We start from the raw sequence: 12,633 nt of genomic DNA on the forward strand, positions 1-12,633 counted from the left end.
CACAAAAGTGCTTTTTTTGGAAGACCACGTAAAGACATGAATGTAATACATTCAAAGGAATATTAAAGATATCAGAATATTAATCTAATATGTGAAAATGCTCTCTGAGCTACAGTCCCATGATAAGTGAGACTTTAAACTGCATGTACAAACAAGTAGGTAGTTGCATCTAGACTTGCCCTGGCTCTAAAGACTAGTGAACTCTTCTTTCCTTAATCATTTAAGCAGTAGTATCATGCTGAGGTTTATGTTTCAATATGTACTAAATGATCACTGAGCAAATTAGATAGAAAACACCATGACTGATCCTAGGGTAACACAATTTGTTTTATTTTGTAAATTGTGGTAAAATATATGTTATACAAAGTTTTAAAAAATCATTTATGTATACATATATATTTCAGTGGCACTATGTGTATTCATATTGATGTTCAAGACATCACTTTATTTCTAGGGAATATTTGAATTTGACTCAAAAATCTGTTTTCCAGCACTTTCTTTTTCTTAAAGGAAGAAACTGGCAGATAATGTGGTAAACTGTACACGCATGCAGTGTCCACTACTTGTTTGTTCTTTGTCTTTCATCATTTCATGTCCACATATACCATTTGCATTTGTGCACCCAGCCACACATACAGCCAGCCACACTTACCCTCTCTGGTGAACCATATCCTTCCCCACTCTCCTCGTGTTTCCTCTTAGTTTAGAAATACACTTTTAAACTCTGTTTTCCTTTCCTCTCCTTTACTTCTCTTTTTATTTTAATTTCTCCCACTTGCTTAAGTTCACTGAGAAAAAAATGAAAACAAACAAAACCAAAAACCTATTCACTAATAATGTTCCAAACTTTCATTGTTTCTGATGCCCTCAGTACTTAGGTGGTTTTATTTTTATAGCACATCGGAGTCAAAAGATGTGTCTCATGGTTCCATTTAATTAGCATGACAGGTATGTATTTTTGTCCTAACACATAAAGGCCTTTAGAAAAAATAACACACGAGTTGAAAGTTGAATTACTTTATTTACTTTATTCTGGAAAACCACGATTACTATAAGATGTGTGCCTGCTGGATATTGCCCAGTCCTCAAACTATGGAGTCCCACTGGCCTCTCATCCTTATTTCTTACTCCCTATTGGTTTTCATAGGGTTGGCATCTCATCCAAACATCATCAAACACTTGTTTTTGCAAAGCAACAATGTCATTGAAAGGATGAAAGTATCATCTGATATTGAAGCTAAATACTGTACTTCCTGTAATTTGTGTAGTCTCAGTGGATGTTGTTGTGGTATTGTTTGTTTGCATATCTTAAGTACATTTTACCATTCTCCTTGAGTTTATGGTGGCCAGCTAGGATACTGTGGGACAGGTAGGGAGTTATTGATTATAAAGCTGGATAATGATATTTATATGAAAGAAGATGACACATAGTATGGAGTGGAAGTAGGCGTACTAAAGGTCTTTATCTTCAAAGTCTTCTGTGATGCCACTAGATCCTCTTTTTTAAAAAGTGCTCTGTCAGTGTATCAATGTGTCATTTTATTCTCGTTGTGAAAATGTTTCCTCTTCTTAAGCGCTTGCTCTTAGTTTTAAAATCAACTATTTCATATTCAATTATTCTGCTATTGTTGTTATTCACCAGTGTTTTTCTTTTTGTTATTGTACACTGTGGTTTTCATTGAATAATTTCTGTTTTCAGCTAGTTTAGTTTCTGGACTTAGCGTGATTGTCTAAAATGAAGCATTTCCGACATACAGAACATATAATTTCCAACTTACTAGCTTGCGAAGATACTTCCAAGACCTGCTTCCAGCTTGTGTTTTAACTGGAGGCTTTGCCATCAATACTCCCTGAAGCAAGTCGAGAATCTCACTCTTTGAAGTTACTCTCTTTGCTGCCGGTCCAAGAGACAGACTGACTTTACACAGATGTTTTGGTTTGCTTTTATCCTTAATTTCCTCCTTTGTGGTCTCTTTTTGACAACGTACTTTTCCACATATTTACATCTCAGTTTGTCTTGATGGAAAGGCTTAGTTTGCCAATGTAACTGTCTGACATTTGCTACCTTTAGACTAATTGATGATCCTGGACTACAAAACCAGCAGACTCTCTGTAGATATTAAATCAGATTAAAGGCCTGCTCTAGTCTATTCAGGTTGTTATAACAAACATAGGAAGAGTGGCTTATAAATAACAAATTTATTTCTCATCGTCTGGAGATGAAGAAATTCAAAATAAATTCATTGTCAGCTGATAGCTGTTTTTTGTGTGTGGGTGGTTTAAATTTGTTTTTGTTTTCTGTCCTCACATGGCATAAGGGGCAAAGAAACTTTTTGTGGTCTTTGATAAGGGCACTAATCTCAATTTTTACATTTCTTTGTCCTATACGAGCACCAATCACCTTCCAAGGTCCTAACTTCAACATCATCCCGTTAGTCACATTGAGAATTAGGATTTTAACATATAAATGGAGAGCACACAGATGATCTATGGCATGATTTAACTACATCCACTTTATTGTGTTTAATTCAGAATATTTCAAAAGAAATGGTAGCAAATTAGCAATAGAACATGTTAATACTTTTTGGTTGAAATGTTTTAGAATATAAACATGAGAATTTTTTAAACAGGTGAAAACTTCTGAAAATAAAAATTAATAGTTTCTAAAGTGTAGAAAATAATTTCAAGTTGAAAGTGTTATTCCTATATAATACCTGTGCATTGCAAATGACTGTTTCAGCTAGTAACTTTTATAGGTTGAGGAATAGTCATGTAACTTCTCTTAACTTTACCTTCTTCCTTAGTAAATGGAATGACTGTATTATTTAACTGAGTTACTGAGTGGTTTTCTCTTTTTCTTTCAGATTTTATTAATCTGATTCAACGTATCTTATGACTGCTGGCTGAAATTGAGGTCTGTGTTTATTTATATCAATTATGAATAAACTGAAATAAGATAAAGATGTCCTGGGCTTTAGATTACTAGGTCAGAATATTCTTGCAAAGTCAGTAAAAAGCTGAAATGAAGTAGAAATTGGTTATATTTCAAATTTGGCTCACTAACAAATATGATTTCTTGAGTATGTTTCTTTTCATAATGTTTATAATTTCTTTAATGCATGTTAGACCCCTTTTAACCTTACTGGTTGAGTTTTGATTAAATAAAAAGATCAATTTTATTTAATTCATTTTATTAACAGAAATATTAAAAGAGTGGCTTTTTTGGAAGCCTGAATAACATTTTAGAACATTTTTTAAAATTTTTTATCGGTACCAGGGATCGAACTCACAACCACCTGCTTGCAAGGCAGGTGCTTATGCCACTGAGCTAAATCTCCAGCCCAACCTGAATAACATTTTAAAGACAACGATCTGCTTTCTGAATTTGCAGGCATATTCTTCTGACTATGTATTTTGGTACCTACCGAGAATTCATGTCTTAAGGAGGATAGATTGAAAATACAATTCTAAATAAAAAAATTTAATTAACTAAGAGATTAAGGTATAACTTGAATTTATTGAAACACCTAGTCCAGCTTCCTTTTCTTATTCATTATTTAGTATATTCTGTGTACATCGTATACGCTTAAACATGCAATTTCTTTTAAAATCATTTAAACTTTTCCTACTCTTTTCCTGACCAAGGTCCATCCAATTTACCTGCCAAATAGGAAGTATCTGTACAGTATATGTGTTTGAATCAGGAACATTTTCAGTACACAGAATTAAGCCTGAATTTTTCTGTTTATTTTAATAAGAAGTAAACACTTTCTTTTCTGGTTTTTATTTTCTGGTTAATATAATTAACATAATATTTTGAAATCATATTTTGATCTGATCAACCTTTAAAAAAGAAAAACATTAAAATGACATAAGATTATGTTAAAAAATTAATAAGGATAATATACAAAATTTTGTCTTAATCTAGCCCCCTACTCATTTTCCACATGGAGTATTTTTGATCAACTATGAACATTGAATGTGGTTGGCCAAAATGGTCAGAATGACCAATTGGTCAGAATGACTTCTGTGTTTTTTAAAAAATAAACCAATTAAAATATAAAAAGCATATGAAGAAGTGAGACCATGTTTCAACCTCTATTATCAGGTCTTCCCAATTGAGAATGAAAAGATTGTTAAAAGAAATTGTATGATTACTTAAATTACATTTTATAAAAGCAGCTAGATATAGCAAAGGTTTTAAAATGTATCAATTCATGTGAAACAGCCATGTTTTCCACACAGAATGTGTGTTTTGAAAATTACCATTATTTTCTCAATCAGAGCTAAGTTTTTGGTGGGGGGAATGTTGCTTGTTTTTCTGTAATACTATTACCTGAGAAAAATGACAATGTTGCTAGATAAAAGCAAGCTATAAGTAAAGATACATGAGATGGGATATGGGAAACACTGAAAATACTCCATTAAGTATGATACAATTTTCACATTAAACTACATAAAATAAGGTAATTCTTTAGTTAAATGGGCAGCATTTTTTTTTTCTTGGCTGTAAATAATGTGTATACTAAATTGTACCTTAGAGTCTGTGAAACACAATATTACTGAATACACAGTGGAAAAAATTAAATCCTCTAAAGTTAGTACAAAAAGGAATCAAGCAGCATGCAGAAACTATAAAAGTAAAAACTAATTTTTGACCACACATTTCACTTTTTTGAAAGCCATGCAGTGATTTTTCTGAGTTATTTTTGTTTATCATTAAACTGACGCCAGTTTTGCTTTTTTTCTGTTTTTTGGTGTGTTAGTCTCAAGCTGTTGTAGTGCTTTGCTTTTACAAAATTAAAGCTAAATTTTGCATCCTTTAACTTTCAGTTAACTACAAATGTGATTTTAAGTGGTTGTAAATATTTTAATGTGTGAATATCCTATAATTTGCTTCACTATTATTGTAAGAATGTTTCTACTATCTTACTATTACAGATAGCATTGCTATGAATATTTTTCTGCTAAAATTTTTGTGTTCACTGCTAACATTGTACTTAGTGTGACTTGTATATAGCTTAAGAAAAGTAATACATCTGAAGTAATATATTGCGAGCATTCCTCAGAATCGTTGTACCCAGTGTACATTCTGTGATATCATATACAGTCTGAATTGCACATTTCCAGTATCAATATTAGAATTAGGATTTTAAATTGTCTTCCCATTTGATAAGCAAATAATGGCTTCTCACTTCTAAAAAGTCTAATATAGAATAGTAAAAGTTATGGGTGATTAAAAATCAATGTAAACAAAGTAATTTCCTTTTTAGATAGAATTACCTTCATTGGCTCTATCTTTGTCATTTTGGGAGGCTTTTCAGTCTTTCTCTGTTGAAGCAACAAAGTCAGAAACTGAATATTTTTCTGCATATTCACTTTTACAAAGACAGACGACGCGTTTAATTCTATTAATCATGGTTTTCTTGAAAAAGACATTGAGAATCCTGAGACATAGAGCAAGTATAACAGTTTTAACAGAGTTGTTAAACTTGCTTTTATTGAAATGTTGCTCAACAAGTGATATAAGGCATAGTTGGTTTTCTAGAAGTGTTCGAAATGCTATAAGAAGAATTAAGATTATTCAACAAATCCAATAGAAGAGAAAGGTTCACATGCTTATTAGCTAGTGCTCAACTTTTATGAATTTTCTCCTGGATGCTTTAAAAATATTTAGAGCTCTCCTAAATTGATGTCTATTGCCATTAGTTTAATTTTGCAAATGAAAAGTTAAAGAAAAATATTACTATGTATCTCTGGTTAACTTTTATTGATGTTTCTTCTTCGTCCTGTAAATGAACATTTTCCTTTATCCTTCCTCAATGCAGTCAGCATATCATGCATATTCTAGTAATGCCCAACCTCCATCCCAACCCAAAGACTGATTCTGTGCTTAAATGAGAGAGCATATAATTGTGAATCTTAAAAGTAGAAGCTTTTGATCTTCTTTTAAAAATCTCCATTACAAGCTTTTTCTTTTCCTAGATTTTACACGCGTAATAAACTCTGGTTATTCCCTTAAGAAGTGAAATTAAGGAAGATCTTAAAACTATTGTTATAAAAATTTCTGAATATAAAAAAAATCTTAAATCAATAGGAAAGTAATTTCTCTATACACTTTTGAGTGATACTAAGTCTTATAGCAAAAATATTGTTAGCAAACAAAGTAGTATGTTATTCACATAAGCATATTTCTCAAAAAAAAAAAAAGTCTACAAAATTCCAATGCTCTAATGAAATCAGGAGTGGGGAGAGAGGATACCAGTTACGTTTTCTTAGTAAGCTTCAGTGCTTTGAGCTGCAGAGTTTTGACCAGCTGCGTAGTCAACCTGGAAACACTATCTAGGGAAAAACTGTATTTCTCTTTCACCCTGTTTCCTGTTGCTTCACATATCTCATAGCATGTGTTCATGCTCTGTTATGATTCCTTCTAGATATGCTTTGGCAGCACCTGTAGACTCATTAAGGAAAACTAGGGTCTTGACTTTTTTGCCCTCTGCCATATTAGAACCTGCAAAGAAATGTCTATGTGATGAGTTATTGAGATCTAACAGAACAAAAAATATCTTACTATGCATTTGTAGACTATGTATATATTTATACTGCTCCATATATATATATATATATATATATATATATATACACTATAGTAATAACTAATCATTGTGTTCAGTGTTGTTATGAAAAAAAAGTTGAACAAAAAGAGATTTTTAAGCAATAATCACTCAAAAGATATTTGAAATAGCAATCCTTGTTCAGTACAATTTGGAAGTTTAAAAAAAATAAGGGTAAAGGAAAGGTGAATGTTTCACTATTTTATCCCTACATTTAGATAATGCCTAGGGTTTGTTTATCTGTCTGTCTGTTTTGTTTCCTTCCTCTACTGTTAGAGATTGAACCTAAGGCCTCTTGCAAACACTCTGCCACTGAGCCATAACCCTTTTTTCCTACATTTAGCCTAATAGGATAATATTTTTGTAGAAGAGTCGTATCCTGAATTCTAGTTATTAGATTGGCAGCACGGCTTCCATGTTCCGGAAAGGTGACTACAGTACCCGTTTATTTGTTTACTGATTTCAGAGCTCTAAAACTGCTAGAATCCTATTTCTAACACTAGTTAGTCCTAGGAGAATTTATTTTCCTTGTTCAGAATTCTGGAACATGAGCCATCATAAATAAGGATTTTCTGCTCTTTGTAAAAAGCTCAAAATTAAGGAATCAGTTCATGCTGTGACTTGAAATGGGCTGGGGGGCATGCAGGCTCTCCATTCCTTCTCATTCCTAGGGGGACCTAAAGGAGAACCCCAGGAACATGTTTCTAGAACCTGCTCCTTTACTTTGACAGTCTTGACATACCGAGGAAGGAGGCTTGTTGATTCCACAGACACATAAGAAAACACAACCTGCGGAAGTGTGTCAAAGAATAATTGTTGGATCCCTATTTAAAAAGTGATCATTGGACCCAATCAGCCATGAAAAAAACATACTCAAGCTGAGCCTTTTTCCTAAAGAAATGTGGTATCAAATGGCTATGAGACAGCCCTTGGGTCTGTTTCATACATACCTCAGGCTCATGCAGTCAGTCCTGAAGATTTAATTCACTGATCAGCTAATCTTTATTCTTTTCTTGAAATCATCCGAAAGAGTACCATTTCAAAGAATAACGCATCTGATCATTTTGTATACCATTTGTATCACTAAAGAATATTAAGATTTAAATTTGAACTTTATCTTACTAGGGCAGGTTGGATGATTTTAAAGCAAAAGGAGTATATTTCCTTCTTATGTAAGAAGGAGTCCATTTTTAAATCTTTTATGTTCCACTTACTACAAAGTAACAAACTTGTATTATTAAAAAGAGATATACCCTGTGTTTCTCTGCTACTATAATTCAATCTAAGAATTGTTAAGCCTAATTGGTTATCCATTTAAGAAAAGAAAAGCAATGATTGCCTATAAGAATAAGATATATAATGTATGTGTATCATTCACAGCAAGACAGACAGACAGACAGATGTACTAATTTGGGGTAAGTTTGCCAATGAATATCAAAGATTTTCTTTATGACATATTTTTTGTATCATTTCTAAAAGGAGTGAAATTATCTGCCTTTTCTGAGTTATATCTTCTAGTTATTTAATAATGAGAAGAAAGTGTTTGTTAAAAAATCATTCATCATAAGAACCAATGCAGATTGAGTTTTGTCTCACACTAGTTACTGTTTTGTTCACGTTGCTTTAAACGATTGTTTTGATTACTTTTCCACTATTTCAAATGTAATTAGTGGAGAGCCAAGTTTCAGAAAAAGATACTGACAACAATTTGTATATGCATCTATGTCTATATATCTCTTGCCTTTAATGATTTTTTATTTGTGTGTGTGTGTTTGTGTTTTGAGCCAGGATCTGGCTATATAGTTCAAGCTGGCCTTGAACTCACAGTGTAGCCTAGGCTGGCCTAGAAGTAACAGAGATTCTCCTGCCTCAGTGCTGGGATTGCAGTAGTGTGCTCTTCCCGTCTATCTTACATCTGTCATCTTAGATCTGTCTCTGGCAAATAAAGTTTTTAGTTCCAAGATAGACTTTGTCATGAGACCAAACACAATTATTATAAATGATTAGTCTATGAAATTTAACAGTCAAAAACATAGGAAAGACTCTTATGGAATAAAAATAGCTGGAAAAGACCACTTTTACCCAACTGTAATTCTTTGTATGTGTGCATTATTGGGGGTTAGCTTAAGTGAACAGACATTAATCTTGAGAATGACAAATAAGAAGGATAGCAATACATTTTGTCTGAAGATATTTCACTTAGAGAGTGAAATCCTTTGTGGCCTTTCCTGAAAATCAATTGCCACATCTCAGTGTCCCCCCAAGAAGAGGCTCTGGGATATGACACTAAGGTACAAGTGTGCTGGGACACATTTTAGAAACATCAGTGGTGGCATCTAAAGGGATCCTAAGCAAGCTATAAGGAATGGTAGCCCCAAATGGAGACTAAAGAAAGCAACAATTTTTTAAAAAGTGCATTTCTGGAGAAACTGAGGTCTCATAGCTGAGACCATTAGTGAAGATAAGATTACAAGAATTTCCTCTTCTGATTGTGGCTTTTATTTTCCTTCAGGTTTTTCTCATTGTCTGGAAATTTTAGGTAAATTTGAAATATAAAAATAAAATGACCAAAGCTGGGGATTTAGCTCAGTGGCATCAGTGCCTGCTTTACAAGTACAGAATCCTGTGTTCCATCCTTGGTACCAAAAAATTAAATTAAATAACCAAAAGGGCAATGTTTAGCCTGCTAACCAACTTCATAGATAGAAATCCTTTCCAAACTTCAAATTTTCAAAATTTCACTTTGAATTTCCATTATCTCTTAGGAATTCTGAGACCTAATTTAGATCATCTGGCTATGATATTAAAACAGAAAACTTTATATTTGGTGGGGTATTCTACCTTTGTTAGATGTTTAGAAATTAAAGGATCAATGTTTTAGTACTGATAGTGTACTTTAGGCATATATAAGCAGCCAGGTAAGGTAAGGAAAGTTAATGACCAGAGAAAAATTTTACTCACATATTCAACCAAGACTATTATTACATGCATTTCAGTGGAGTGTAATTACCTTTTCTTCTATTTCATACAAGTGTTCTATAACATAAAAAATACATATTAGCTGGGCATGGTGGTGCAAGCCTGCAATCCCAGCATGCTGGGAGACTAAAGCAGGGAATTGCATATTTGAACCTGGACAAGTTAGCAAATTAGTGAGATCCTGTCTCAAAAAACAAAAACAAAACCATATTGCTCCATATTAATAAATACTAGAGCTACCTTAACATTTCCACTGCTTGGATGACCATACCTGCACAAGGGATGTGAGTTCCCAGAGGAGGTGAATGGTTTATTTTCTGCAGTCAAATGTCTTCCTCCTTTGTCTACAGGAACTGCTGTTGTGTTTCTTGTAGAAATTCAGTAAATATTTGCATTATTAAAATTTTCTTACACATGCCTGGGCAGATTTTATAAACCTTCATGTTGATTAGCACATTGCATTAGTAGCAGAAGTTATTTTAATTTTCTGGTCAGAGGATAAACACGACAGTGTGTGGCAGAACCCAAGTAAATGGCTTCTCTGTGCATTGAACAGTTCACTTTTCCACTTACAAGTCGTAGTGTGTTTAGAGAAACATCTGTAATTTCCTTATCTATCTGTAAAGCCCACACAGTTTTAGTTTTTGACATTTGTCTCATCAACTCGTCATTTTGACCTGGCTGGGAGTGGCCTTCCATCAGATGTATTCAAACAGTGTTTCATTTTCTTGGATGAAGGACTTATTCGCTACCCAAAATACAATGTTTTGTAGGGCTGAAGGGAGCAGAGAAGAGGAGCAGGAAGTATGTCCAGGGAAACGTTTGTATAAACAAATTCCAGCCACAGGTGAATAACTGACAGCTACACACACACACACAAATGAAAAGAAATAAAGAGAAGGAAAAGAGAAAATAAAATAGCCCGTGTATAGCACATTTTTGCCTGGTCTAGATTTTGGAAATTTGCGTTCTTCAGTCTCACAGTTTCATGGATATGCAGCTTTCCTGAGGAAAGATAAATTGTAAGTGATAGTCTTTCTAAGTCACTGTGAGCTGTCTGGAGTCTTGCAGTTAAATCTTTGCAAAATGAAGTAAGTCTCCACGAGGTGAGATTTTCAATAAAGCAGTATCAGCCATCAGGAATCGTTTGAGAGTTTAGGTCTATGAATGCTTTAAGAATATTAAAAATGATTCCTTTGCTCTTTAGTACTTTATAATCCAGTGTAACTAAAACTAGTACATAGCATAGTCAATAATACATGAAAATTTATACTAAGTACACATAGCTGCTGACAGATCAGGAGGAGACATAATTCACTCAGATTTAAAAGGTTGCAATTAATCAAAGAATTTCAGCTGCACTTAAAGGGGAATAGAATTTAAATAGGGACAATAATGAAGGAGAGAGAGTTTGGAAAGAATTATGTTCCTTGAAAGAGCCTTAAATATCCAGGCACACACTGGGCGTGGTGGCACACACATGTAATCCCAGCACTCAGGAGGCTGAAGCAGGAGGATCACTGTAAGTTTAAAGTCAGCCTGGGCTGCACAGTGTGTTCAATGCCACCTTGAACTGCATAGAGAGACTCTGCCTCAACAAAAACAAATAAATTAATTCATTAAAGTCAAGGCACAGAAAATAAAAAAGAAGCCTGGGAATTTGGCACCTGAAGAAAAAATACAGGACAGGTTTACTTTGGACCTGGTTTCTGCCTTTTTTCTTTCTCCTTCCCTTCAGATCTTTGACCTTTGCTTTTAACAAATACTTGTTGAACTACTTCTGTGTGTGTCTTTTTTTTTTTTTAACTGTGAGTGGACACCCTGCCGTGTCAGACTTTTCGTGTCCTCCTTCGTACATAGAATATTTCAGTGCCTAGAGAAAAACTGATGAGCTTGTTTATTTTGACAACCTCCTTTCGTAATTTTTTTTTTTTTTTTTTTTTTTTGGTTTTAGGTTTTAGGTTTTGTGAAAAGAAAAAAACCAGTATCTCAATATATGGGAACTAACATTCTCGATATTTGTATTTACTTTATTTTGGTACTATTCCCAAGTTTGTTTAAATTGAGAGAAAAGAAGTAGTAAAATAAACTGCCATATCTCTGTTAAAGTTTCAGATGAGAAATTTAAAATTTTACCATTTAAATTCTTCTTTAGACTGGAGTCTAAAAAGGCTCCAGTATAGGGAGGAGGATTAACTGGAGCCAACATTTTGGGAGAAATTAAAACCAATCCAAACCAAACCAAAAAACTCCTCCAGACTCCAAGGACCTCTTCACAAAGATAGCAGAGGAGAGAGAACTTGTATTGTTCAATAAGCATTAAGTCAGAATGTGATTCACATGACAAGCATCTGCTAAAAAGTTGTAGACTAAAAGAAATCTCACCCTTTTATAGGGCCAATTACAACCCATTACATACATGTGTGCATTCAGTATCAATAATTAGTCCTCAAGTAAGAGGACTTACAGAATCGTCCTAAATTCACCTCCTAATTGGGTGACCATCTGTTAGGCAATTGGCTTTATCTAGGGAAAAACAAATATCTCTGTTTTTATGACAGGAAACAGTATAGCAGCTTGGATGGAGAAGCCCACCAACTTAGGCTCTCGCCTTCCCCAGGAGCTGGGAAACCCTCAAGGCTGGCTCCCTGGATGCTTGCATTTCCAAGTGCTGATCTGAGTTTCTTGGGGAGGAGAGGCTTTCTTCTATACATTTGAAAAGGGCAGAGAAAGGGATTCTCAAAGAAAAGGGAAAGTGGAGTGGATAGAGGTCTCTACCTTTATTTCAGCCAGAAGAATGAAATCTGTCATTTTTCAAGTGGTATTTGCCCTTACAACGCACAGTGAATAAAATGCTTGTTTCTTAAGAAAAGTGGTCAGTGGATGTTTTTGTTCCTGTGAATATTGTATCAGTGTATTCTAAAACAGTCACTACCCTGCTTTCCACTTACAGGAAACTGAGTGTTGGGTAAATTATTGGGGGTGGCGCTGCTTAAATTTAGCTCTGAAAGGGAAGACAGACCTCCTTGTGCAGAGCAGA

The 12,633-nt window shown here is 34.0% G+C and overlaps 1 protein-coding gene across 2 annotated transcripts in view; it reads left to right on the forward strand.

Annotated features, from left to right (window-relative positions):
* The window catches only part of Map2 (microtubule associated protein 2), a 269,697-nt gene that overhangs the window by 61,940 nt on the left and 195,124 nt on the right, over nt 1–12,633 (forward strand). For both annotated transcript variants that reach the window (XM_063237389.1, XM_063237391.1), the window contains exon 2: nt 2,865–2,914. The gene's annotated coding sequence lies outside the window, so the exon portion shown is untranslated. The remainder of the gene's footprint in view (nt 1–2,864; nt 2,915–12,633) is intronic.

This window comes from Cavia porcellus, unplaced genomic scaffold (assembly GCF_034190915.1).
Source record: "Cavia porcellus strain 051 isolate PalLab524CR breed Dunkin Hartley unplaced genomic scaffold, mCavPor4.1 scaffold_26, whole genome shotgun sequence".
Taxonomy (NCBI): Eukaryota; Metazoa; Chordata; class Mammalia; order Rodentia; family Caviidae; genus Cavia; species Cavia porcellus.